The following is a 23,138-nucleotide window of genomic DNA, read 5'->3' as shown; positions in this document are numbered from 1 at the left end:
TTTATCTTAAATCTATCTAAATATAGAATCATTTGATCTTTACTCATGCCTCATACTTACCTTTTATGGTACAATGAAAGCAATTTTTTTTTTTTATAGAACACCTGTGTCTGACTGTACAAAACGAATTATGCCATGAAGTGAGTTGTCAACACAGCAAAGATGACTGTTCAGTTTTCTGCCTTCCACACTACTAGTATAACATATAATGAGGGAAAATAGGAACTTCAGCAAGGCAAAAGAAATAGCAACTCATCTGAGGACAAGTGACTCCAAATGCATCCTATGCCCTTTCGCACAAGCTTTAACAATTCATTTCATTTATATGTTCCTTATTCCTCTCTACAAACACTATCCTATCCCAACTTCTGCAGTCATTAGCATTTTTAGAAAATTTACAAAATAGTAACTACCATAAAAATATTGAATATTACAGAAAAACAGAGCCATTCAATCTCAGTTTGGCATCTGATCATAAAAAAAATAATAAAAAAAAAAATCAAAATTACTGGACACATGTTTAATACCAGTGCTGAATACAAAGAGATTTTAATATAATTCTGTTTAAATATTCTCCTTTAAACTTTGCTTAGATTTGGAATTTTGGCATTAAAATTGACTGTACTGGAATCCTGAAGAGTTAAACAATTACTACCTACTGGATAAATTTTTACCAAAGAAAAATCAGATAGCACATTTCTAAAAGTGTCCACAGCCAGAAATATGCAAATAGCTGAATTGTAGTGATATAGGAAGTTAGTTTTTTTGTTTAACATATCAGTTGACAACACATGCTTATAAAACCCTTCTAAGTCTAAATTAAAGATGGCACTCTGAAAAAATCAAGAAAAATCACTAACAATTCTACCCTTAATAAAATACTGACAAAAGATTAGACAGTTGTAATATGTGATATTATACTGTACATTATAAACTCATCTACACCTTTTCCTACCTGTTAGAGTGACAGAACACCATGGAGAATATAGGCATCATCCCTGCACTTGCATTTCATTTTCTGTAAATGTTGAATTTTACTATTTGTATAATACATATGAAGCAACAGTCACCACAAATTAGAAATACAAACCCCCCATATACAGTGTCTTCCATCCAAACACATGAAAGCATGGGACAGTGGCAAATAGCAGATACATTAGTAAGGGATTAACTAAATGATCCAAATAATACTTCATGCACTACTGTTTCTTCAAGACTCAGCCTGCTGATAGAGCACGGTCACAGCAAGCTCAAGATGATGGTGATAAATTTGTGGTTTTCCTCCGTAGTTTGTGCTTGCTGATTTACAGCTGGCATATTTCATACCTTCAACACTTTCATATACACTTCATCCATTATTAATCCACTCCTATAAAGAGTGCCTGTGACCTCTTTAAATCTTTATTTTAGAAGCCCACTACATAATGTTCTTGCAGGTAATACGTACCTTTCCATATAAATATATGGAAAGAAAATGAAAGCACAGTTAAATTGTACTAACAGGAATTCAAAATAGCAGACATTAAGCTCCCTACTCCTGTAAAACTGGAAAAAGATTTTGGCTTGAAATCTCTTCAGCTCTGACAGTGAAAGCAAACATATGCGATGAAATGCAAGACTGAAGTTTTCCTGACTGCAATTGGTAATGATTGAAAATTGCCTCATACAAATATGCATAAAGCATCAATATTAAATCAGTGCTGGCATTTAAAAAAAAAAAAAAAAAAAAAAAAAAAAAAGGTTCTCTTGGTTCTCTTTAGGAAGAGAAGCAATAAGAGCACGAAGTAAGAGAATGGCAGATTTTTGAAGTAAGGAAAAACGTATATACACACTAAATGCAACCTGGCCTACTTTGCTGCTTCCCACCTACCATCAAAACTTCCAGCCCTAGTGTGTTATTCCCCTTATCTTTCCTTCTCTACCCTTTCCACTGCCTTAACACTTTTTTACAGAGTCAGGCAACAGATAAATATGTATCATATCCACCCAAGACACACATGCAAGTGTAATTATGGAAGAGGCTTTTCAACTGGCAACAGATGGCAGGCATCTCCTATCAGAAATAAAACATGATCATGAAAGGAAAAGTATACATAAGAATTTTTAATAGATGATTTCAGTTTTCTTTCAATCAGAGTACTAACTTAAAGCTACCTTAAGTATAGTTACAGTAATCCACCTTGAGCTTACAGATTTCAATACAAATTTCATTGTGTAAAGATGTAGCATCTTAAAATCTCTGGAACTAGTCCTAAGAACTGATACTAAGTTAAAAAACAAAAAAAAAAAAGAAAAATGTAATATAAAAACCATGAAAATGAGCTGACTGTGGTAAAAGCACTCATCCTAGAGAAAGAAATGACTATTAAAAAAAAATCATGCATTCATGTAACTATGAAATCATATTTAAATTGATTTCAATCAAATTTAATATGGGCAATCAAATTTCAGAGGCAAGATATTAAATAGCCACTAGATAGCACCAGACTCCAACCACCAAACTCCCGAGCCAGCACTGAAGTTCTTCATGTACTGAGGGCAAAGGTGGCTTTGCAAAAATCATAGAACAGCTCAGTTTGGAAGGGACATTAAAGATCCCACAGCTCCAACCCCCTGCCATAGGTGGGATGCCACCCAGTAGATGAGGTTGCTCAGGGCCTCATCCAACCTGGCCTTGGACACCTCCAGGGATGGGACATCCACAGCTTCTCTGGGCAGCCTGTGCCAGGGCCTCACCACCCTGAGTGAAGAAAAAATGTCTGCAATGAGCAGCCATGCCTCTGGAAACTTGCAAACTGAAAGCAAATTAAGTGGCCATAACGCAACACCATTAAAACTGTGGGTTTCTTTCTGCCTACAGCAACCTCAGCCTTCCCAACCACTTTTGACCCCTGAAACAAGTAATGTAATGGGCAGAGAAAAAGTCAGCAGCAGAAGGGCAGTGGAAAGGGAAAAAGCAAGACAAAAAGACCCTGAAAATGTCAAAACTCTTTCAAAGCTTGGTGCTTTAAACCCATTTAGAGAAAGTTAGGATGAAATTTTCTGAAATTTTAATATATCCCAATAGAGTCAGTGATATTTCAGGGGGGCAGTGGGGTAAGTATTAGAAACATCTTCCATAAACATCTTTCATAACTTCTGTTCTCATCTGTTAACAGTGACTGCAGAGTATATAAACAGTCACTTGGCTGTCATGTGAGCTTCAGGTTTGTATTTCATCTCAGCCAGTACCTTACCCTCCACAGAAACCATTTCCACAACGCCACTTTCATTGCTTTTGAGAGTTGCAAAAGTATGCAAATAGTGAGTAACAGTAAGCATCTACCGATACTCTGAACTCGTGTTTCACTAATGCAAGCCATTTCCATTTCATTCCGGTAAAGCTCTGGCAGCTGCAGCATAGGCAGACACAAGCTGAGATGAGAAAATGAGGAAAGATGATGTATCAGAACAGATGTTTCATTTAATACTAGATAATCTAAATAATTCGTCACATTTGTGATATAATCCCATTAGAAGAGGTGATTTAGTGGTCTCAAAAGCTCTGCAACAGCAACACAATTATTTTTTACTTGTATTTTGAGGAATCTTTATTTAATCAAATGGACTTACTACTCTAAGTATGTGGCTTATTGTACAAGCACGTGGTCCAGTCTTTCACTCAGTCTAGTAAAGCATGCTATTACAATGAATTTTAGTTAATGAAATTTCTCTTTAGAAGAGCTTTTACAGATTACAACCTCACAAATCCTATCTTCAGCAAATTTTCTTGCAAGAACCATAAACTCTGAAAGAAGTTGTTATTCTGAAGTAGTAAACATTTAGCCTTATCTGCCACCTAGCTGTCTTGGTTAGCACAACTACAGAATTTCATCACTGCTGCATCAAAGCAGGTCTTAATGGAGTCTTATTAAAACAGCACCTTCCATATAGGTAGCGTTGTTTCAAGGCTTAGGAACACTCTGGGCATGACTCATCACACTGTAGATAGTCTTCTGCTGGCCTGATAAATTCATTTATTCACACGAAGGTTAAAAAAGAACTGGAGAATACTCAAGGGAAGAGGCTGCATGCACTGCACAGTGATAACTGTGAGCTTCCTTTGGCAGCAGCAAGCCATTAGCTTGGCTCCACTGCATGTGAAACCACAGCCTTCAGAACTCATAAGCAAGCTGCTTTCAAGCAGCCTCTCGCCATTAAAACACACTTAGCCATTCAGACCATGTTTGTGGGGGAGCAGACAGGCTAACAAACTGTGGGGTGCAGAATAGGACCTATGCGACAAGAGAAGGGCTACTTTTCTGCAAGACAGCCTGGAGAAGAGCACCCTCTGACCAATCTGATTTCTGGGAAACCAGTTTTCCATTTCTGACAAAGAATCACTACCTTAATTACATATAAATTACTCTTTACATTCTATTTCCTTTGTTTAGTGCTGAGAGTACAAGGTCATTTCTGATGAACATCTATTGCAACCACTGATAAAACTGGGAAGAACCTTAGAGTGTCAAAAACTTTAAAAAAAAAAAAAAAAAAAAAAAAAGCCCACACTATAAAACCCACAACATTATCTCAGGAGCTAGCTTCCTTCTTTCATTAGTGACTATCACTACAACCTCGTCGAGAATTTAGAGCCAGAAACTACAAACCATTAAAAAGGCAATTTGTTTCAATTCAGAAACCTAGGGACCCAAACCCAGAGCTTTAGGGAGGCTGTAGTAGAAGGGACCTGAACCCACACCACTTCTTTGAACATTTAATGTCCACGCACTTTAGAGAAGGTAATTTATGACTGAACCACAGCTGAAACAGATCTTAATCTTCATTACTATGCCCTCTGTAGAACAGATGAGCAACTCACAATACCAAATTAACCTTAAGCTATCATTTGAATGGATATGCGTGCATTTGCACTGATTGCCCTGGAACTCCATACATGATAGTAAGAGCTTGCCAAGTCCACCATGGTGAAGACAGAAGTTTAAAGGACCCTGTTAACAACTCCTTAACCAACCAACCAAACAAAAAACATTTAAGTTTTGGTAACTATTTTAAAAGATCTTTTCCTTCCTCATTTGCCATATATACATACATTTTAACTTCCTTTGTTGAAAGAAATCTTAATCCTAGGTACCATGAAAACATCTATCTATGTATGATGCCATACGTGTTTCTACAGTATCCTAAACCAACCACTTATTAACAAAGATGAGGAAAAGGTGTATCTGTAGAGAGTAATTGTAGAATCATACAATCATTCAGGTTGGAAGAGACCCGATCACCAAGATCACCTGGTCCAACCATCCCCCTTCCACCACTGTCATCCACTAAACCATGTCCCTAAGCACCATGTCCAACCTTTCCTTAAGCACCCCCAGGGACGGTGACTCCACCACCTCCCTGGGCAACCCATCCCAGTGGCTGACTGCTCTTTCTGAGCAGAAATGTCCCCTAATTTCTAAACTGTAAAACGAAAAAGTTAGAAACCCTCTTCAGGGTAACCTGAGAAGAGGGGATTTTACACCTCTTATGTGACGCAGTCACAGATCTTTATCAGAAAGAAGCTTCCCATTCTCACACAAATATTGCCAGCTTTTAAGAAAGAGAGGATAAGTTATCTTCATATAGGAACTGAAAACAATTCCTCTTGGTATATAACAAAAGGCTTTTAGGAATTCAGGTTTTCAGTCCCCTGCTTCCACGTGTTAGTCTAGACACAGCAACAGCCCACTAGTACAGTAACTTTCAAGATGGAAATCTGTGGTGAGAAGGCAGAAGTTACCATCAGGTAAGTAGGAAGGTGCTGCAATGTAATCCTGTGAACACTACCAGCAACACTTGTCTTTTTAACATCTTCATGTAGTTTAACAGAACGCAGACTACAGCACATGACAGTTAATCAATTCAATCCATCAAAACAAAGATTTGAAAGAATCTTTAAAAAAAAAATCATGCCTTTGCTTAAGAAAAAAAAATAAAAATCTGTAAGCAAAGCTTTCAACTTCACTGAGCTGTCCAACAACCCTCTCCAAGCAGCTATGAAAGAAGATGAGCAAGTGTTACTGGAACTGCCCTGTACTTTGCAAATGGTAATTGGCATTCTCTGTTCTTTCTGGATTCAAATGTGCACACAGTAAATGAAGTTAGCTACCCAATGAACTGCACCACTCAAATGAAAGAGAGCCTCGCAGAATCTTCTTTCTGCTTTTGTTCTTGAAACCACAGGATGACTTTAAGATGTAGTCTGCTCTCACTTCTCCTATTGTTCTAGCAGTTGCTTCGACTTATTTCTGACAGAGCTGAATATTTAACGGTTTACTGCTCTCCTTTGAACTCCTGCTGCTGCAGCTCACTTAACCCAGACATGGTCATTCCCTTTCAAGTGACAGCAAATGTTAAAGTGAACCTGGTGGTTAGCTTCCTTCACAGAAAATGCATTGTTTGTTTAGTAGTAAGTTACACAGAAAAAAATTAATCAACAGAGCAGAAAAGCTTTTTTTTTTTTTTTTTCTGTTCACAAAAACTGGATGTTCCTTTTTATTTCCCAGTATTTGATTACCTCAATTCTTACCTTGAGGTCTTGAAACCTCACTTTTGAAAAGATTTTCCCTCATTAAAAAAAAAAAAAAAAAGAATTGAAATATCTAAAGGTAATTACCTGAAGATCCAAAAGAAGTACATCTGTTAAAGTGAGAACACTGAGGCAGTAACTTCAGAAAATCAGGACCATCCGAGATGGGACTTGCAGGTGTTGCAATAGACCAAAAGCAACAGAGGCTTGCAGATGCTACTTTCAAAGATGCCTCCTTCTTAAAAATGCAGGAGAATGTGCTAATAAGACCTTTCTTTTCCTTAATAAGGAGACATATAAATATATCAATAATGCCATTAACAGTTGAAGTACAGTCATCATCCACTGCGAGCATGAAAAATACTCGTGGCCTCTGAAATTCACTGCAATAGCTTGTGTTTTGTTGTCAACATGTACTGCACAGGACCGGATTCATCATCTAAAATTTACTACTTGACTTCACTATTGTGGAATATTTTTCAAGTATCTAAGCAATCCCCACTCATTAACTTTTAGAACATTTCACTTTGTTCAGTATAAAGGAGTTGCTAGACATAAAGAAGAGTGACAATCAGCTTTCTATAGTTTCGCTAGCATAAATCCAACTGACTTTCAAAATGAAAATCTTATGGGTTTTAGGCATTTTATCAAATTCAGACGCTGCTGTTAATTTCACAGCAGTCACTATTCTGCAAGTACTTCAGAGAATACAAAGTACAGCACGTGTAAATAGCAGAGAGCTCAGGCTTTATTATGCAAGGCATACAACAAACTATTTCTAATAGACTTTAAGGGAAACAGAGGACCTGTTATCACAGTGACCACTTACAAAGTTTCACAGGAAACATCTGTTCCAACTGCTTCTGAACACTTTAAAACCTCAAGTAGGATAGGGGAAGAAAAGAGGAAAGACACTCAGACCATCTGCATTGATACCACCACCTATGACAACCTCCTCACCTCAAACCACACCACAGGGAGAAGCCAGTTTTCTTGACCTGTGTTCATTAGTTTATGGATTTCCAATGCTCTCTGCTGTGCACACCCGCCTCTTTACATGAACAAACACACGGGCCTGCGCACACACTCAGCCAATTTGTCAAGCTGACTCCATCCAAAACTAAGCAAAGATACAATCGTATGATTGCCCCAAAACTCCAAAGTACAGAAAACTTCATCGAGTGATAAAGAGCCACATCACCATGCTTTTACTTCTCATTGGTAACACTGGCAGTACAAGCCAAATGAGACAGCAAGGACAGCTGACCCAGCCTGACCAGAGGGCATCCCAAACCCTCTCAGGCTGGGAAGGGGAAGAAGGAGCAGGGGGACTCTCGTTATGAAGCCGTTTGCTTCCTGAGCACTGCTGTGCTGGGCACTGCTTGCTGATGGGAAGCAGAGAATAATTATTTCCTCCATGGTCTCTCCTTTCCTTCCATCCAACTCCTCCTATCTCAAACCCACTCACTTCTTTCCCCTGTCTCATTTTTTCCTCCTTATCCTGCTGAGGAGGGAGGGTGAAAGAGAGAGAGGAGCTGGGTGGCAACATAGCTGCCTACCAGTGTTAAACCACATTGCCTTCATATAGTCAAATTCAACAGCATTTTACCTGCAAACAGCTTGATTATTTCTAATGAGCAGGAATACGGCAGTCCTACTATTTGGGGAAGACGCTAACATCTGTCTTTTCTTTTCTGAGGACTGTGAAACAACATTTGCTATTTTCTTCAATAAGTACTCTAGACTGCTTTTAGTGAACGACCAATTCATATTGGTCCCAGTCTGCATGGACTAAAGCCAAATGTTTCGAGTATTAAGTGAAACAGGTAGTCTCATTTTCACTTGTTTGCTGAGCAGAATCACTGGCCTAAATGAAGTTTTAGAAACTTAAACAAAACAACAACAAAAAAACACTTTTGTTTTTTTAAAGAAAATTGATCCTTAGCCCCATACAGTTATGGCAGTAGGTAGCAGCATCTAAAGCACAAGAATGCCCCATCACACAGCAGGGCAAAAAGCTGTCGGTGCCACCTGCCCTCTGCAGAGCAAAGGCAACGAGCCAGCGCCTGCCAACCCAACAGGGGAGGGCAGGGATGGGCAGCAAGGGCACAGCAATGCGTGCTCAGCACAGTGGACCGGGCTGGGCCCGTGTGAGCCTCCAGCAGAGCTGTGGGATACAGCACCTCGAGGGAAAAGGCTGGCATCGGGACACAACAGCGAGTATACTCCTAGCGGGAGAGGAAAGGGCTGGGAGGAACTGGGAGAGAAACAGCACGGAAATTGAAAGAAAAAGTGGAAGAGGGTAGCATTGGGAAAAAAAAATAGAGAAGGAGGAAGGAAAATAAAAGTTTGTCTTCAGGAGGAAAGAGGATGTTAAACACTGAAATCCCCTCTGGGTTGCTGTGTTTTTAAAAAGCTTTTCCACCTAAAATGAAATAAACTATAAGAACAAGAAGAAAAACTGTATTCATGCAAAAGGCACAAGAAGCATTCATTCCTCCAGTGCTACTCCACTCAACACAGTAGCTTGAGCTTTTTCAACTCTCGTCTTACTTTGACATGCTGACCATTCTGGCTTAACCGCATTAAAATAAAACAAGAACAGAAAAAGCAGCACTGAGATACTGATACTCTGACCCCGGCACCTTAACACATTTCCATACACACAGCTTTTCTGCAATTAAGTCCAATAACTGTATCAACTAGACCTAGCAAGCAGCACAGAGGTTTGAAAGCATCCTTTACCAATGCACACAAGATATTTAAAATTACATTTCATCAGTCATGCTTCTCATAGGCCACACACTCTGGACCCATCAAGTTGCTTGTGTTTGGGATCAGCCACATTGCTCCAAGTAAAGATTCCACTACAAGCTTTTGGCAGCATTCATGCAATCATTACAGTAACTTCACCTTGGTATTTTTTTTTGAGATTTCCTTAAATTGCTATGCATGCTTATGTAAAACGAGCACCACATTTTCGTGCAAAAGCCAACACATTTGCAAGTACCCATCTAACTGACCATGCATTTTTTTAAACTACTTTGCTTTTTTATTTTCTTGTAAGAAAACAATCGTCGTTTTCCAACTTGCTACGTAGAATAACCATGAAGAATTCTTCAGCCTTCCAGTTCAGAAACATTCATTACATCATCTACAGGATAGCAATGTTTGAAAACTTACATTTGTAGTTAGAATTCTACCTTCAAGGCCATCACACACTGCGTTTATTTTCATTTCCACATCACCATTAGGTCAGTGTTTTGCATGTGTGTGGGAATACAGAGAAAAGGTCAATGTCCCGCGATATGAAACAAGCATTATGTTCCACAGACAAGCGGCACTTCATAGAAAATATTTACTATTATCAAATTGTTTTGGTTTTGTGTTTCACTGGCTATCTTGCAGGAAGCAACGATTTCCGAAACTTAACTCTTAAGGCATTTTTTCACTGCATAATCTAAAAATGTGTTACACTACAAGAAAATCTAGTGTACCATACAGATTACCATTCAATCACTACAAACTCTACATCCAAGTGATTATTAAAAGGTAGTTTCACAAACCCTAACACACACACACACACACAACACACACACACACACACACACAAAAGGGTACGAAATGAGGCTGAAACCCCAAAAAAGAGGGCAACACCATTACAAATCACCATCTTGTCCATCAGTTCTAACACTACAACATGACAGTGGTTTAAGTGACTTGGACTCTGACAGAAAAACCCAGTGCTAACAAGTGGCGTGAGGGCGGATTCAGCACTTAAAAAAATGAATTCTTTGCTGTGGCCATCTGATCACTGGCTTTTGTTGTTGTTATTCAAAACAGAAAACTTCCACTTTGCAGCGAGTTGATCTTTAAGAGAATCTGAAAGGTCCAAATTGTTACGGCAACAAAATAGACTGTCTCACCAGAAGACTAGTTTCATCTGCATGGGCTTTGACAGCTGTCCACCCCTTGCTGGAGAAAGCCACCTTGAGGCAAAACATCCTTACACATCAGGTGCTTATTTTAACAGTACAGAGCACTGGCACAAGGCAATGATGAAGGCAGCTTTGTGCCTGACAATATGGGCTGAAGGTAGCAGAAGAGCAAAGGGAAGCTCTTCAGGAAAAAGACAAGTGGAAAGAGCTCTAGACCCACCACTTGCCCATCAGCTGTAATTCCCAGGTGCTGTTCTTACCCTCCAGATGCTCCACTGGCATATGTATTGTATCTCCAAAGACAACAGTCTGTATTTCCCTTCCTGATTTATGTTCAGAGAGATTTACACTTCAATAGAGTAGTCATGGAAATGTTCTCTGAATTGCCCAATGCAGCTTAACCCGATCGCACAGAAAGAAAACAAATACCAGTTTCCTTTACCACAACCAACTCAGCACCAGCTGTGGAACTCCCATCAGCTTCACGTGCTCCACACAGCAGGAGAATTAACTGCCTCCTGAAGTCTCCCTTCCCAGCTCTGCATACAGTCATTTCATCACAAACTCAGACCTGATTCGTTTAGAGTCAGAAGTACAGAAAACAAACCACTGAACAGAATTTGTTCTTCCTTACCCAGCCATGGTAATGGCACTCTGTATGTAGCTCATGGGACAGCTTAGTTCTGTTTCATAAATGAGTTGAAGATATGCTCTACATTTAGATCATTGCACAAAATTCGTCAGAATCCCTTAGAAGAAGGCACAGATCACTTTATACATAAGTAATGAATGTTGTTGAAAGTGAAAAAGTTGACATAGATAACCAATAGCTAGGCAGATAGCTCTCTCATTACAACTTCCAGTAAATAAGACAGCATTAAGAACAAAGATAGCATTAATAGCCAGCTGGAATAAGATAGACTAAATTTAAAAAAAAAAAAAAAAAAACGTAATCAGTAGAAGAATGGAACAGCAGACCAACTTAAATGTTTTACAAAAAAAAAAAAAAAAAAAAAGGAAAGAGACAGCAATGTGAAAAACTACTACGAAAGCAGACAAATAACCACTAAACGGCTGTTATGCTGTCAGGAGCCAGGCGTGCACAACAGCATTTCACACGGACATGAACAAACCGTGCATATACTGCAGAAACTTTCTAGTTCACAGTAGCACATCAGACAGCACCAAGTTATGAAAAAAGCAATGGCAAGTCATCAGCTAAAGCTTTTTACACTTTTTACATCAGTCTTTTTGTTTATTCTATATGAAAAGGTATCCATCATTAAAAACATTGCTGAACTTAAAGAATTACAATAGAATTGGTATTTAATTAGCATCCAAAGAGATGGCTGATAGCAACTGAAGTCTGCAGCCACACAATGAGACACAAACTATTCAAAAACTGCAGGAAGAAGATATCCTCTCAAAAGGTTCAGTCTAACCAGGATCTGACATTCCACGCAAGGAATAATCAAGCAAATAAGCAAACACTATCATTCCTATGTATCATCATAATTACATTCCAGGTATACCTTAAGTCTCCTCCAAGAGCTTGTAAAGGCAAAACCACTTTCATAACCTCTTATTGCTTCCTACCATGCGTTTCAAACCCTAGATTGGTATGTGACCTGCACAGTAAAAATGGAAGTGGTATTTCAGTGCAAGATTGTAACTACTGCAGCCTCCTAGCAGTATCTGTAGGCTTGAATTTGGCTCCTCTCTGCAATTCACCAAGAGTTACTTCTGGAGATTGAACTATGCCGTAAGAGACAATCAAAATAACTTACTGAAGCTAATAAAAATGCCATGGTTGTTTGAATAGATGACACCTTCACTCTCTCCCTCCATTCTTTACAACACAGATTAATAAAATACCTCACAAGAAAGACACAATATTAAAAGTTGGGCTGACAAGGACAGGAAGGAGAGTGCTTCCCAGCATACTCAGGACAGATCTCCACACAGCAAATCCTGAGCATTTTTAGTCTCAGGAATATAGCACATGTGGATCCCTTTGTACATTATGAATGTTTGCAAAAATCATTCCCCTGAAAAGTGCATTCCCCTGACTTTACATTAAGGGCGGGAGAAGAGTGAGCTGACTGCCCCCACCACGTTTGCATGTGAAAATTGTCAATGTCTGCAGATGGTGATAATGGATGACTAACTTGAAAAAAAGGTTACTTATTATGGGAAGCAGTAAGTGGCTAGGGAATCTGGGGGAGAAATAAAAGCAGCTCATTTTTCCCCTTGTATATGCCCCTCCACTACATGTATTTTACAACAACAGGAGGCCTAATGATGGTGGCTACAGAAGAGGAATCTGTAATCTTTTCTTTTCTCTCATAGAAGCTATCACCTGGCCACAATAACCTTACAGAATTTGAATAACTGTTACAGGTTAGAGGAAACATGTTCCTGATAAACAATTTCTGGTAGTAGCATCTAATTTTGTGCCTAAAAAGTCACATGAAAAATGACTGCAACCAATACAGAACTCTTCACACCCACATATTCAACATATTCACCAAATGAGATCTCCAGGTGCTAATAACCACTTAATACCATGAGAATCACTAGGCACAGACGGCTTCTGGTGACTTCTGTCCAATAACTGAGAGAACTTTACATGCTGGAAAGTAAACTGAAGAAAATTAGCTTTGTCAGCAGGCCAGAAGCTTTTTTATCTGGTCAGGCACCATTTATGCTACCTCAGAAATAAGGGATCTACGCTCATTTCCTCGTAGACAATGGCCAAGATAAGAAGCTTGACTGAAGCATTTTCTGAATATAAACATAAGTCTTCTGTGAAATGATTATGGAATAACCTGATCTTGGGAGTGATATCTACCTCAATCTAGCCAGTCAAGAAATAAAAGAAGATTAGAAAGTGCATGATTAATAAAATGGTATGCATATGAAATACTTGATTTGGTGCCACAAAGCACAATGGTGCTATTAACAAAGATAAATGTTATTAAAAAGCACCTTTCAATTAAACTGCTCCAGCTCAATGGTAGTTTGATCCAAACTTTTGGTAAAATAAGCTATTACAACAGTATTGCAAATAGGCTAGATTTTGTACTCCCTCATAGGGATACGGATTTTAGCAATAAACATCATAACTTAAAAGTGCAGATTCCAGATAAAGTAATATTAATTTATCAAACCCAGACACATTGGAAAAAGAGAGCTGGGAAGGAAAATGTATGTATCAGTTTTCCAAGGGAAAAAATTGGGCATCTCTTCACAAGTTGTCTGAAGAGTGAGTACGACATCCCAACAGTACAAGCGTAACACCAAGACCTTTCTTTCATTAAGATTTTAACTAAATACCTGTAAGTTAATCATCATCTAGTGGCAACCCAATACAAAAAGCATGAACCTAGAGCATAAACTGGTTTATGATACAGGACCATTTTGCAATCAGTCTTAGGAAACTGTTACAGGAAAAGGTGGTTTCATCATGTAATCCATTCAACAAACAACACACATCCATGCAACTGTTCCTAAAAAGGGTAAATGCTTATCTCTAAACCTGGTGGATTTCATTCATAGAGCACAGTTTTTGGCTACGCTGCTCCCACACCAACACGAACGAACTCTTCCTCGAGTACAGACTTTTGCACGAGGCCAGAACAACGTGCACTTGTGGGTACAAAATTCTAAGTGAGCACTTCACCAACTGGTAGCATTATGCTTGAGCTTCCCTGAAATAAAGAGTCAGTTAATCGCAAAAAACTGTATGCGGGAATGGGCGTGCAAGTCGGTAAAAGATTGACCAGCATAATGAGAAACAGACTACTGGAATCACTGGCTGTGAGACTGGGGAGCTTCTCCAAGAGCTGGCAGAACCGACCAGGCAAACACTGCTTGATGGCTTGGGGTCCACACCTCTGGTGAAAGGAATAACTCCGAGATGCAAAGAAAAGCTTTTCAAGGATTAAGGCGGCTGGTTTGAGTGCAGCGTGTTTGCGTTCTGCTGAGGTGAGGAGGTGGCATTAGAAATATCTTTAACAGAAACACATTTAACAGAAGTGAGAGTCTGGAATATAGACAGCTAGTTTTAAAAATGGGTGTGTGCATTTTCGGTGGTTTGCAGGATTAGCTATTTGAACGAATGCATACAGAACCACAGAATCAGCTAGGATGGAAGAGACCTCCGAGATCAGCTAGTTCAACCTCTGTCCTAACACCAACAAGTCCTCCACTATTCCCTCGCTTCTTGCCTTTAGTGACTCCTCAAATCAAGACCACAGTCCTTGTGTCTAGAACATATTCCATGTTTTAGACAAAAACTGTAAGCAAACCCAAACCCAATTATTAAGATAGGGGGGAAACACATGAACACGACTTGGACTTCCAAATGTCTCTGTGTCCAAAGGTAGCTTCTGCCACTAAAATGCAAGTCCTTTTAACATGTACAAAGTTCTAAGCCACTGTCACATACAAGAGCAGAATAAAAAAGTAGGTATCTGTTAATGACAGCCTCAATACATGCTATAGGGATAATGATAAATCTGCTTCTTGTCACCTTGCGGAGATATAAAAAGTAATAGTTCGATAAGTTCCTCCACTAGGAGCAGAACAAAACAGGATGGTTTTCTTTGCACTTACCTATTTCTTCCTTACAGTCTTACCTCGCATTGTACTGATGCCAGCAGACATACCTGAAGTAACTCCAGTCCTCACTCCATGCACCCTTACCACTTTCCCCAGCAAGTCCCTCAACTTTTAACTGAGATTTGAACAAGAGGCAGTCATTAATGTGCAGGTAGTCACCTTTTCGACAGCAAGAACACGAAACTCACCACATTTTGTCTTTCCTTCTACTTCTGAGCAGCCTGTGCTACCCTCTTAATTTTGAATAATTTGTCCTACGTTTGGCAAAGGAATAAATGACCCCTCAGTTGGGTTTAGCATGAAGTATTTGTTCTGATTTAAGAAAAAAAAGTGTGGGGGGAACAGTGCCACCAATCAAGTCACTGCTGTTTCCTTCCTTCCTATGTTGGAAGGACATGACTGCAAGACTTCCAGATCGGTGCAGTAACGAGCTTCGATCAAACTTTCAATAGCAAAGAGAATTCCATTCTCACAAGTCCTCATCGCACTATTTAATTTTCATGGTCTGTTGATTTAAATATAGAGCCTCCTATTCAGTAAAAATAACCTGAGAAAATCTAACTTGGAGAACAGTAGCAAGTTGTTTATTTTTGTCTATTTAAAGTAGATTATAAAACAAAACAATGTTTACAGTATGTCTTCAGTCAGACATGAAGCATATTGTTACTTATCACAATAGCAAGGATTGCCTTTCATGCGGAATAACCTTTTTGTCTCCTCCCTTTTATTACACCTATGACTTCCACATATCATACTTACTGTTTAATACCAAAAGCCTGCATTTCAAAGAGGCACGTGTGAGGAATATGAAACTATAAACTTCCTTTAAGACAGGACTTCAAAAGAAGTCTAGTATAAGCTGAGACATAGTATAAGGTGTGGACAGCTTCTTCCTGGCTTTTAAACTTACTCCAGTAAAACCAGGCAGGTTTTTTCTAGGTTTCCTTTAAACCCAACAGCACACCTAACCTAGCAAATTGGAGTAAAAACCATCATTGAACAAAGAAACTGAGTTTAGACCACTAAACAGTCAGGAACCCTGACAGTCTTACTGCATGTCTGAACACCACTATCAGCTTGATTTTCCGCTTAGTATCTCTTATTTCCAGTTGTGTGCCAACTGGATAACAGTTACAAAAGAAAAAACAGAAAATGTCTAACACACAGGACAATACCGTAAGACCTTGTGCATGTGTATAAACCAATACAGTCCATTAAGGGAGTAGCTAAAAAGCAAAACGCTATCATCGTGCGTACTTTTCAAAACATTATGTCCACCTCCACTTCATGGGTCATATCTGGCTTAGAGCTGCAATGGAAACACTTCTACTTCTTACAGAATTTCGCAGAGAATTCAGTGTTTTACTCTGGAATTATTTCAGACCTCAGAGATCATTACCTGCCCTTTTAAGATAAAAAAAAAAAAAAAAAAAAGGAAAAAAAAAAAGAAAAGCTAAAAAGGCCACCTAGATTACAGTCATTTGGGAAAAAGGAAATGGAAGCTATTAAAGCAAATATAGAACTCCTCTCGAAAGAAAGTTTACATAGATCCCAGACATAGAGTTGAAAGGTGACCTCCTCCAATGCTTGTACATAGTCCCTAAGAGCAGGTTGGGCAACTGGAGGAGCTAGAAGCTGTACTTTACAGTCTTCTAGTAGCAGAGGTCTTTCATGGCACGGTAGTTAATTTCTGCCATTCCAGGCATTAGTATTATGCTAGCACTGTTATAAACTAGGTCAACTTTAGCACAACATTTTCAAAATGTTCTGTCTTGATTTTCTATGCTGACAGCAGAGCCACCAGATCAGGTTGGCTAGATCAACCCACGTAGAGAAACGAAACAGATTTCCATCAAGCAGAAGTTTACGAAATGCTTTGAAAGCTGAATCTCTACACGCTTTCAGCTGCAGTACCCCTACGCATCTTGTTAGAAAAAAAACGCCTGGCCCTTTTCTAACTAATTGTGCCTGATCTCAACAAACACCTTCAGTTCTGCACAGGTTCTGCATTCTCTTAAACACACAGTCAAATGCCTAGGAGTGCAATTTAAATGGAAATAGTAAAGCCAGTGGAAGGGTACAGAGTTTCTATTTCTGTTCACCCCGTCGCCAACCAGAGAAATTTAGGAATTGCAAAGCAGCCTGTAAGAAAGGCACAGTATGCATCACGGTATGGACTCCTACCTGACCTGCTGCTAAAGGAAGAACCTAAAGTTCACGAGTATCCTACCAAACAACAACCAACAACCACAAATAAATAAAAACAAAAACAAAACGCAGCACACAGCAGCAAGAAGACCTGTAGCAACACATGGAGCCTGTGTCTAACTGTTCGGGCTCCATCCCGGAGACCAGCTCACGCTGGAAGATCCACACACGGGACGGAGAAGTTCGCAGGAGCCTACCCGAAGGCGCTGCCCAACTTTTCTCCCCTCGAACCCTTTGTGTTTCTGGATTCCCACCTCCTCACCCCCAAGCTGAGCTCCTCGGTGCCACGCTGGAGGACAGCCACGGAGGGCTGCCTGCAAAGACACCCAGCCGAAACGCGCCCAGAGGAACCTTCCAGACCCGCGGGGCCAACGAAGCGGGGCTTTTGGGGGGCTGGCTCCTCGGGCACACGGATTTTCCTGCAGGAGGAAGGAAACTGGCCAGCACACATTTTTTTTGACACCTCCAAAAAGCGCCCCAGGTGGGGCAGCAGCCGGGCACCCACCGACCACACAGGACACCCCGCACCCCTCGCTTTTTATTATTATTTTATATATTTTTTTATTTTTTGGGGGGGGGAATTTTTTTCCTTTTAGGGACCCCCAGGGAGCGGGTGGGGGCCAAAATCAACCCTAAAAAAAACATGGGGGGGGGTTCAAGGTGCAGCCCCCCAAAACCCCCCCCCACACACACACAGACAGGAGGGGGGGGGGGGGGAGGGACACGGGCGCCCCCTCCCCACCCCGCAGCGGTGCTGGGAGGCCGCAGGCCGCCCCCAACCCCTCGGGCGAAGGGGCCCGAGGGTGTTTTTGGTGTGTTTTGGGTATGTTTCGGGTATTTTTGGTGTGTTTTGGGGGTGCCACCGCCCCCCTCCAGCCTCCCCCCCCCCCCTCCCCCCTCCCCTCCGTCCCCACTGACCTGCCGGTGTCCGATCCCGGGTGGTGGGCGCGGGGGTGCTCAGGGGGTGGAGGGGAGGGGGTGCTGAGGGCTGTCTGTCTGTCTGTCCGGCTGTCTGTCCGGCTGTCCCCCTGCCCCACCGACCTTCCCCGGGCGCTGCAGCGAGCGAGGAGGAGGAGGAGGAGGAGGAGGAGGAAGATGGGGAAGGGGGAGGGAAACCGGCCCCTCGTCCCCTCCCCCCTCAAACGGGAAAGGGAGAAAAAAAAAAAAAAAAGAAAAAAGAAAAAAAAAATAAGGTTAAAAATAAAAAAAAATAGCGGCCGGGGGAGGGGTGTTGCGGGCAGTGAATTAAAAGGCTGGGCCCGGAGTTTAAAACAAAGAGGCGGAAATCGCCGAGCGCGGCCCGAGCCCAGCCGAGCCCAGCGGGGGCGCCGCGATCAGCGCGCATGCGCGCGGGGCGCTCGGCAGGGCCCGGCGCTCGGGGCCTCCCCCCCCCCCCCTCCATCCCCTCCCCTCCCCTCAGCCGGGCCGCCCCGCGCCTGCGTGCGTGGCGGGGGGGGGGAGGATGGAGGGGGGGTGGTTTGTGGTGGGGTTGGGAAGGGGGTTGAGGAGTGTGGTGGGCTGCGTGGGGCAGGGCTGCTTGCACAAGGATGTGAAGGGGGAGAATGTGTCCTGCCCGAAGTAATGGGGGTGTGCGCAGGTAGCTCTGCCTCAAGAGGAGGGGCGTGAATAGAAGCAGGGCACCATGAGGGTTGGAGAAGCCCTCCAGGATCACCTGGCACAGCCATCCCCTACCACCACTGTCACCACTGAACCCTGTCCCCAAGCACCACGTCCAGCCTGTCCTTGCACACCCCCAGGGACGGTGACTCCGCCACCTCCCTGGGCAACCCGTCCCAACGCCTGACTGCTCTTTCTGAGCAGAAATGGCTCCTCATTGCCAACCTGAACCTCCCCTGGCACAACTTGGGGCCATTCCCTCTGGTCCTATCACCATTTACCTGTGACAAGACACCAACCCCCAGCTCCCCACAGCTTCCTTTCAGGCAGCTGCAGAGAGCAATGAGGCCTCCCCTGAGCCTCCTCCAGCCCAAACACCCCCAGCTCCCTCAGCCACTCCTCACAGGACTTGTGCTCCAGGCCCCTCACCAGCTCCATGGCCCTTCTGACTGACTGACTGGAAAGCAAACCTGTTGGAAGCACTGTGTGGGTTCTGGCGGACAACATGGGCCACCAGTGTGCCCTGGCAGTAATGAAAAATACCCGAATCTTGTGATCCTACCAGACCAGTGCACTGGGGGAACATCATTGTTCCTTTAAATTGGCACTTGTTAGAACAAGCCTGGCATGCAGCCTTCAGTTTTGGGTGCATCAGTATGAGAAAGTTATTGATAAACTTGAGTAAGTCCAGCAAAAAGACCTCCAGCATAGCAGGGGGACATTGTGATGGGACAGAAAGGAAAAAAAAAATAAAAATAAAGAGATCTCTGAGAATAATTAAACTTTGGAAGAGGTTTCCCAGACAGGCTGTGCACTATGCATTTTAGGAGATGTTGAAGATCAGCCTAGACAAAGCCCTGCTTTAAGGTAGAGGTTGTACCTCCGGGTGTCCCTTTCTACTTGAATGTTTCTGTAATCCAGGGATTAATTGTCAAGCAGAGAAATCAAAAAAGGCCAGGCAAATTCAGATTAACAGTATCTCAGTTGGCTAAATCACCCTGGGAAGACAGCAACTTCCTCGATCTGCTGAAAAGCAACATTGCCTTTTAGACCATGTGTGAATACGTTGGTCTAGGTGACTAATTTTGCAACGAGCTGTTGGCTGCTTTTTCCATGCTTCGCCTTTCACCTTGGCTGACATATATATATATTTATATCACATATATATGGGACTTTACATATAGTATGTATATATGTAAAATGTATTTTGACATCTCTTTTACACTTTTTCCACTTATATTATCATGTTTCTTCTTCACAGCCTTCTCTGAAGATGCATATCAAGAGTATAAAAAAATTCCTTATACTGACTTTTGCAAAGCTGACACGCATTTCATCTCAAGTTTTGTTCCCGGAGATGCAAGATGCAAGTTCTTGTACATGCAAGAAAATCTAGTTATTTTACAAACTTAGTTTAGAGAAATGCTTAGGAAATCTGAGTGTACTTCAAGTGTTTTAACAACACCAGAATTGTACAAGTGCTGTTCTAGCACTAAGTCAGTCATGATATTTTGGAAATAGAATCATGATTTTTAAAAAACTTGGGAAGACACCACTGGCATTTCTCACTGAGTTTGTGGTGAATTTGGGGGTGCTTTCAGCCCCAAAGCCTCCATTTTTCTGCTGATGACTGGAGAAATCTCTTAACAATAAAGGAAAGGTGATGAGCATTTATTGATATTCACAGACTGGTTGAGGATAGAAGAGACCTCTGGACATCACGCAGGCCAGCCTCCCTGCTATGTCTAGCTACCTACATAAACATAGCGCAGTTCCCTTCAGGGGATTGTTCTTTAAATACAAAAAGACCTAGCCATATCCCTACTGTTAAATGATGAACTTTACAATGAAAAACAAACAAGCAAGCAAACAGCAATGACAACAAGTCATGCACAGTTCCTGGGAGTTCGGCATCTGGGTTGTTCCCCTCTTAGCACTGGTAGCTGCTCCAGCAAGAGGAAGGCTTTCTGCAACAATCTGCATTGTGCAGGGCAGTGTGCTGACCTTCAACAATCACCTTAGTTAAGTTACCTCCCTGGCTGGTGCAATTCAGCAGAGGGGTTGCATTTTTTATGACCATCAATTATCATTTGGCTGCTAACATACCAGACTACACATATACAGAACACTGGTAAGATTCCTGATTACTTACACATGTGGAAACCACTAATATAACAACTTTAATTTCAGCAATTCAGTTTCAGGTACATTCCCAGACAACCTGTGTGAAATCAAAAGCAGAGATGGAAAGATCAGAGGTAAATACCAGAGAGAGAAGCAGGCTACAGGGGAACATGGATGTTTGGAAAAAACTTCTTCTATTATGAGCTTAACTATTGCTGCTGTTAATTGCAGGGGTAAGGGTTTCTTAAGCATATAGGCTCCAGGCTGTTAGAATGCAGTACCACGATGTCCTTTCCCTTGGGGACTTATTTCTTTTAATCTAAGTTACAGCCTTGATAGGAAGCTGAGATGCAAAGTGTGACGATATGACAATGAAACTTTGCAGAATGCCATCTATTCCCTTTGATTAGCCAAGGAACCCTCTGCACAAGGCATGATTGGCTCTGTGCTGGGCCTGGCTGGGATGGAGTTGACTTACCTTGCAGCAGCCCATACAGTGCTGCGCTCTGCACCTGTAGCTAGAGCAGCAGTGGTATCACACCAGTGTGCTGTCTATCACTGAGCAGTGCTGGTGCAGCACCAGGGCAGCTGACCTAAACAAACCAAGGGAATATTCCATACAGTGTGGTGTCACGCTCAGCAATAAATGTGGGGAAGGGGAAGAAGAAGGGAGGGCTCTCCTCATCAAGACATCTGCCCTCCCAGATAACCACTACATGTATTGAAGCTCTGCTTCTCAGGATGTGGCCAAACATCACTTGCTGATGGCAAGTAGAGAATATTTTTTTTTCTCACTCTCTGTGTTTCCACATAGCCTTTGCTTATTTTTTCCCTCTTCCTTCTCCCTCTATTTAAATTATCTTTATCGCAACATGAGTGTTTTGTTTGTTTGTTTTCTCTTTCCAGTATACTTTCTTCTCCCCCTCTTTTCCTGAGGAGGGGGAGTGACAGAGCAGTTGCGGTGGAGTTCAGCTGCCCAGCCTAGTAAAACCTCCACAGGCTCCCATCTCTTCAGGTAACCACAAGAGCTCCTCACTTCTTTTTCCAACCTGTTGCTGTGAGACCAGCGTATAAACCTGCACGGGGATGCAGCTCTGCCTCAGCTGTGTTTCCACCCTGCTGAAATTGACCTGTTGTATTGTCCCATACATAGCTTGAACCATCCACACGTGTTGCCAGTCACAGTACTGAATTTAGGCCAGTGTGCAATTCATGGTCCACCTGCTACCCCAAGTCGTTTTCTGAATATGATCAGTTCTCACCCTAGTTCTGCCAAACAGGGAGAAAGCAGGAATCTATCTCGTATATTGGCTGTCCACTGCTGAGCAAAACCAACCTAGCATAGGGCTTCACCTACTTCCAATATTTGCATTTTTTTTCCTAAGACTATCCAAGGAAAGAAGGAGGTTCATTTATCTTCCAACTCAGGTATACAGCCTCCATATATTTTCAAGATTTTTTTTTTTCCTGCTGTATGCATGTTGTAATAGACAAAATGTTCCTTTACACAAAGTGCTCCATGTAAGCTGTATGTTTATACTAAAAGTACTTACACTTAGGGTTTTATAGTAAACTACTGATTTAAGTCAGGCATTCTCACCAGTCACTTCTTGTTCACTCATCTTTAACACCTCTATGTTTCCTGACTGAAATTTCAGGCATCAGTTCCTAAAGGAGTTGCATTGTCTAAGAAGGGTAGGAGAGACAAGAGACACACTCAGATACCTGGTTCTCCCCTGTAGCACACTTGTTTCCCAGGATGGTGTATCGGGGATCCTGTTCATATTTCCCTTTGGAGATCAGGCATAGTGCAGGCAGGCACGCAGTGCATGGTGTGTGTGTTTCAGTAGGGTCATGTACAGGAGAGAACAGTTCAGACAGCACTCTTCAGCTGCAACACACCACCCTAAGTGCAGGAGAAGGCAGTACATCAGTCTGAATGTCATATGGGAATTTCCCAAGTGATTGAATACCTACCATCATTGGCCAACAAAGATCAGACAGGAAGAGAGGGAGGGAGGGAGGAAGGGAGAACAAGTGTACGCACAGGTGACTCA

At 41.8% G+C, this 23,138-nt stretch overlaps 1 protein-coding gene across 9 annotated transcripts in view; it reads right to left on the bottom strand.

Annotated features, from left to right (window-relative positions):
* The window catches only part of PCGF3 (polycomb group ring finger 3), a 59,722-nt gene extending 41,133 nt beyond the window's left edge, over nucleotides 1-18,589 (bottom strand). For 8 of the 9 annotated variants that reach the window (XR_014319278.1, XR_014319279.1, XM_082782551.1 and 5 more), the window contains exon 1: nucleotides 18,259-18,589. The gene's annotated coding sequence lies outside the window, so the exon portion shown is untranslated. Of the gene's footprint in view, nucleotides 1-17,594; nucleotides 17,939-18,258 lie in introns of those variants that run through there. The other variant, XM_082782552.1, reaches the window with a different exon arrangement.
* Between the last annotated feature and the right edge of the window lie 4,549 nt (nucleotides 18,590-23,138).

The sequence above is a fragment of the Aythya marila genome (assembly GCF_965140915.1).
Source record: "Aythya marila genome assembly, chromosome: Z".
NCBI lineage: Eukaryota > Metazoa > Chordata > Aves > Anseriformes > Anatidae > Aythya > Aythya marila.
The sequence above is the reverse complement of the archived record's forward strand: the minus strand, read 5'-3'. Positions and strand labels throughout refer to the sequence as shown.